This window comes from Somniosus microcephalus, chromosome 4 (genome assembly GCF_052327205.1).
Source record: "Somniosus microcephalus isolate GS21.2 chromosome 4, FLI_Smic_1.0, whole genome shotgun sequence".
In the NCBI taxonomy this organism is placed as follows: Eukaryota; Metazoa; Chordata; class Chondrichthyes; order Squaliformes; family Somniosidae; genus Somniosus; species Somniosus microcephalus.
In genome coordinates this window covers 1,750,966-1,757,256 of record NC_140990.1, presented here as the reverse complement: position 1 = coordinate 1,757,256, position 6,291 = coordinate 1,750,966, and positions in this window count along the sequence as shown.

Sequence of the window (6,291 nt, the reverse complement as noted above, 5' to 3'; positions counted from 1 at the left end):
ACTCTTTAATTTAAGACACATTTCCATTCATCCTGCTCAGTGACACTCTTTGTCATCTGCTGAACCTCCATCAAGCAAACAATGAGATTTTTATAGATGCGGAAAGTTTTCATATGTAATTCTTCAAGTCCTATTTTTCATCTGCTGAATCTGCATTTTTCTCTCACTCTCTCTGTCACTCTCAGCTAACAAGGAGAAGGAATCGTAAAATGTTTTTATATTTTTCAGTCTCCACCTCTGTCTCACTATCTGCCTCTCTGTCTCCCTCTCATTCTCTCACTCTCTTTCTGTCTCTCTCTGTTACACATTTGTCATACGCCTCCTTTTCTGTCTCTCACTCCGTCTTTCTCTGTCTGTCTGTCACTCTCTCTGTCTGTCTCTCTCTCTGTTTGTCTCTCTGTCTGTCTCTGTCTGTTGGTCTCTCTATGTCTGTCTCTGCGTGTCTGTCTCCCTCTGTCTGTCTCTCTCTCTGCCTGTCTCTGCCTGTCTCTGTCTGTCTTTCTCTCTCTGTCTGTCTCTCTCTGTCTGTCTCTCTCTCTCTCTGTCTCTCTCTCTCTCTGTCTGTTTCTATCTCTGTCTCTCTCTCTGTTTCTCTGTGTCTGTCTCTCTCTCTGCCTGTTTCTCTCTGTCTTTCTCTCTGTGCTTCTCTCTCTCTCTGTCTCTCTCTGTCTTTCTCTCTCTGTTTCAGTTCAGTTCAGGTCAAATGCTTTATTGGCATGAAAGTTTACAGAGAACCATATTGCCAAAGCTTACATAGCAAAAAGGTACAGTTTTCCAACATTCTGTAGGTGTCAATCGATTTGACATTTGTTGGGTATATACAATATTACTTTTAAACAATATTAATTTTAAACAGTCTTTCTACTTCATTTGGTACGTTCAATATTAATTTTAAACAGTCTTACTTTTAAACAGTCCTCAGGTTGTGACATGTTGTTACATATTTAGCCCCAAGGTATGGTCTGTCTCCTTCTCCTAGGACTAATCTCAATTTTGACAGATCATCCAATTCCTTGAAATCTGGGGTTGTTTGGCTTAGCTTGTTGAATAATATCTCTGTCTCTCTCTCTCTGTCTGTCTCTCTCTCTGTCTGTCTCTCTCTCTGTTTCTCTCTGTCTTTCTCTGTCTCTCTGTCTCTCTCTCTGTCTGTCTCTCTCTCTGTCTGTCTCTCTGTCTGTCTGTCTCTCTCTGTGTTTCTCTCTCTGTCTGTCTCTCTCTGATTGTCTCTGTCTTTGTCCCTGTCTCTTTATCTCTCTCTGCATTTATCATTTTTCAAGTTCTGCTCAGAGATCCATTCTTGCTCTGGCAAACTGCACGTGTCAGTTCCTCGTTATTATAGCGGCGAGTATCCCCGCCTGTCACGTGGGAGACCGGATTCAATTCCCCAACAAGAAGGGTGCTTTTAACATTCCAAATTGTAAACCTTTGGGCAACCCCTTAAAATCCTCCTTGGAAAAGTAGGACAGAAAAAAAATCACTAAAATAATTTAAAAAGATTTACAGCCATATGAAGAACTGCCATATGAAGAACTGCACCAGTTCCTCGTTAGTATAGAGCTCTCTCTCTCTCTCTGTTTCCCTTTTGTGTGGGGCGTGGAGGAGGGAGAGAGTGACAGAGAGAAAGAGATTAACAGGGTTACGGACAAAAAGCGGGGGTTGGGACTGAGCACGACTGCTCTTTCACAGAGACAGCACAGGCACGGCGGGCCGAATGGCCTCCTTCTGTGCCGTAAGTTTATATGAATCTATGACACTCAGAAAAGCTTATTAAATATGTGACTTACACATAAACATAGAGAGCAGGCACACATGTCTGTGTGTGTGTGTGTTCGAGTCTTTATCTCAATCACTGCATAACTACTTCCTCTACCAGGTCCTTGAGAGTATAGTGGTGAGGATTCAATTCCCCGACAGGTTCTCTCTGTCTCTCTGTCTCACTCACTGAGTGTTTCCCGCTCTCTCTCTCTCTGTGTCTGTGTCTCTCTCTCTCTGCCTCTCCCCGTGTCTCTCTCGCTCTTTGATACCCTCTCCTTGCTCACTCCTCCCTCTGGGGCTGGTGAATGAGCCCAGGTCTGTTCACAGCGCCATTCTTGCTCTGAGCTTCTGCAGAGAACGCCCAGCAGTGACTTTGGTCAGTTTAGTGGAGTATCCCTGCCTGGTGAGCGGGGTTCTGCGATGGGGCGAAATGCGTCTTTAAGATGTGAAATAATAATTAAATTGGTTCGTGTTAAAAAGCGAGGGAGGAACATGGAAGATTAAATAAATGCGAGAGGAGATTGTCTCTTTGAGAATGTTCTTGAGCGGAGACTGTTCAGGGACTGAGTGCTGTTTTGCTCCAGAGCGATGGATGATTGCAATTTTATCTGAGCAACATTTAACTCATCACTTACCTAGTAGTCGTGGCCGAGTGGTTAAGGCGATGGACTAGAAATGCATTGGGGTTTCTCCGCGCAGGTTCGAATACTGCCGACTACGTTTCCAGCATTTTTCTTTTTAAAATATAACCAAATTCCTGGAGAACTAATCCTGAATGAGACGATATTAAATCCCACAACTTTGAACACCTCGAGATTTTTCTCGTTTTCATTGATCTGCAAGTGTTCACGAAATTTACGGTCAGAAATAAAACAAAAATTACTGACAGTGTTTCTCTCTACCTGTCTGTCTCTCTCGATGTCTAAGTCACTCTATGTGTGTGTCTGTGTTTGATGTGTGTGTCTGTCTGTGCACATGTGTGTCTGTGTGTGTGTGTCTGCTGGTCACTCGGGTAACAAGCGGGGATACTTTCCTCAGCCTTCACCTCCTTTCTGAAGTGTGGTTCCCCAGAATTGGACACAATGCTCCAGCTGGGGTCGAACTAGTCGTTTATTTAGGTTTGGCAAAACTTCCTGGTTTGTGTACTCTGTGCCTCTATTTATAATGCCCAGGATCGCATCTTCTTTATTAACTGCTTTGTTAACCTGTCCTGCCACCGAGGAAATCTCTGCTCTGCTCAACTCTGTGGCAGGGTGGGGCTTGAAGCCCCGATTCTCACAGAGACAGTCCACACGTACTCAGACAGCACCAGAATGGCTGAGTGTTTAAAGTGTTGGACTTAAGATCCGATGGGTTTATAACCACGTTGGTTTGAGCCCCACTCCAGATAACTCTTTAATTTAAGACCCATTTCCTTTCATCTTGCTCAGTGACACTCGTTTGTCATCAGTTGATTCTCCAACAAACTATGAGATGTTTATAGATATGGAAAGAAAGATCTCATATGTAATTCTTCAAGTCCTATTTTGGCATCTGCTGAATCTGCATTGTTCCCTCGCTCTCTCTGTCACTCTCAACTAACAAAGAGAAGGGATCGTGAAATGTTTTTACATCTTTCAGTCCCCAGCTCTCTCTGTCTCACTATCTGTGTCCCTCTCATTCTCTCACTCTCTTTTTCTCTCTCTCTCTGTTTCTCTCTGTCAATTCAAATTCAAATTCAAATGCTTTATTGGCATGAAAGTTTACAGAGAAACATATTGCCAAAGCTTACATAGCAAAAAGGTACATTTTCAACATTTTGTAGGTGTCAATCGATTTGACATTTGTTGGGTACATACAATATTACTTTTAAACAATATTAATTTTAAACAGTCTTAATTTTAAACAGTCCTCAGGTTGTGACATGTTGTTACATATTTGGCCCCAAGGTATGGTCTGTCTCCTTCTCCCAGGACTAATCTCAATTTTGACAGGTCATCCAATTGCTTGAAATCTGGGGTTGTTTGGCTTAGCTTGTTGAATAATATGTTTCTTGATGTGTTGAATTTTTCGCATTTTAGGAGGAAATGCATTTCTGTTTCAACCTCGCCGGCCAGACATTGATCGCATATTCTATTCTCTCTAGGCTGCCAGGATTTCTTGTATCTGCCTTTTTCAATTTCCAGTTGGTGGTCGCTTAGTCTGTACCTGGTGAGGGTCTGTCTCTGTTTTGTGTCTCTGATGGTCGTGAGGTAGTCTGCCAGTTTATATTCTCTTTTTAGGGCCCGGTAACATTCTAATCTGCTTTGGCTTTCGGTTATTTTGTTCCAATGTTCCAGGTAGGTTTCTTTGCATTGTTTAATGATTTGGTTCACTCGGATTGGTGTTTGGACGGCTGTGTTGGTCTGGGGTTGGTCAGGGTCCGGCTGAGTACTTAGTTTCAGTAGCAGCTGACTCAGGGGACTCTTTTCTGGGTTTAGCTCTTGGGTCTGAAAGGCTTTGAAATGAAGGGTGTCTGGGGAGCTAGATTTGAGGTGATTTAGGAAGTTTAGTGCTCGTTTTTGGATGTTTATTATCAGTGGGTATCTGCCTAGTTCGGCTCTGCATGCATTTGTTGGCGTTTTTCTTTGGGTGCGAAGGATGCTTCGGCAGAATTCTGCATGTAGGGCTTCTATTGTGTGTTTTTCCCATTTAGTGTAGCTTTGGTGATTTAGCGGGCCCCATACTTCACTACCGTACAGTGCAATGGGCAGGATTATGCTGTCAAATATTTTGAGCCAGATTTTGATTGGGATTTGGATGTTGTAGAATTTTCTTTTTATTGCATATAGGGCTCTTCGTGCTTTTTCTTTTAGTGCATTCACTGCTATGCTGAAGCTCCCTGATGCTGTAATAGTTAGACCAAGGTAGGTGTAGCTCATAGTGTGTCCTATAGTGGTATCACTGAGGGTAAACTGGTATTTGTTTTCCTGACATCTGGGCCTTTTTTGAAAAATCATGATGTTGGCTTTCTTTAGATTTACTGTTAGAGCCCAATTTTGGCAGTATTTGTCGAGTAGGTCTAGTTGTTGCTGTAATCCCTGTTCTGTGGGAGACAGCAGAACCAGGTCATCCGCATAGAACAGGGATTTCACTTCTCCATCCAGGAGACGGAGACCTGGTGACTCGCTTTGCTCCAGCATGTCTACTAATTCATTTATGTATATGTTGAACAGGGTCGGGCTCAAATTGCAGCCCTGCCGGACGCCTCTTCTCTGGGTGAAGAAATCGGTGCGTTTGTCTCCAATTTTGACCCCGCATTTGTTTTTCAGATACATTGATTTAATAAGGTCATAGACTTTGCCCCCTATTCCACACTGAAGAAGTTTATAATAGAGCCCTTCGTGCCATATAGAGTCAAAGGCTTTCTTGAAGTCGATGAAACAGGCGAATATTTTCCCATTTTTTGTTTGGTGTATATGTTTTTCAATGAGGGTGTGAAGGGTATAGATATGGTCGGCGGTGCGGTGTTTTGGAAGAAAGCCTATTTGGTTTTTTCTGAGGATATTATGTTTGTTAAGAAAATCAAGTAATCTACTATTTAGAATACTGCAGAATAACTTCCCTAGACAACTGTTGACACAGATGCCGCGGTAGTTATTTGGGTCTGATTTGTTTCCACTTTTATATATGGGGGTGATTAGTCCTTGGCACCAGATATCGGGAAAACAGCCTGAACGTAATATGATGTTGAATAATTTGAGTACCGCACCCTGCATCTCCATATTGCTGAACTTGAGCATTTCATTTTTGATGTTGTCTGGGCCACAGGCTTTCTTTAGGTGGAGAGATTTTGTTTTTGTGGCCAGTTCTTTCCATGTGATTGGGGAGTCTAGAGGGTTTTGGTTGTCTTTAATTGTTGCTTCTAATGTGTGGAGTTTTTCTGTGACCTGATGTTGACTTGGGTTTGTTTCGTTTATTGGGATGTCTTTGTAGAGGTTTTCAAAATGTGTTCTCCAGATGTCGCCATCTTGGATTGGTAATGCTTGCAATTGTGTTGTACTCAGGTTATTCCACATTTCCCAGAATTGTTTTGGATTGGTGGAGTTTTCAATTTCTTCGAGTATTTTGTGGGTATAGTTTTGTGTTTTGTTCCTAATGGTGTGTTTATATCTTTTGAGTGTTTCATTGTATCTAGTACGTAGGTCTGGATTGTTTGGTTGGCGATGCTTTTGGTTTGATATTTTTCTCAGGCCTTTTCTGGCATTTTTGCATTCGTGGTCAAACCATTTCTTATTTTTATTTTGTCTTTTGTGACGCTTCCTCTTCTGTTTCACAAGGTCGGCTTTTACAGCTGCCTCATGGAAGATCATATTTATATCCTCTATGGCCATGTTTACACCATCTCTGGTGATCTCGTATGGGTTTTCTTTAAATTTTGATATTTTACTTGTGAGATCAGGTGACTTTAGTGCTGTGATGAATTTTTCTCCACTGTCTGGGGCCCATCTGTATGTCTGGTTTATTTTATGGAGCTTACTGGGTTCTTTTTTTGTGTCTGTAGTTTGGGCAGAAAGT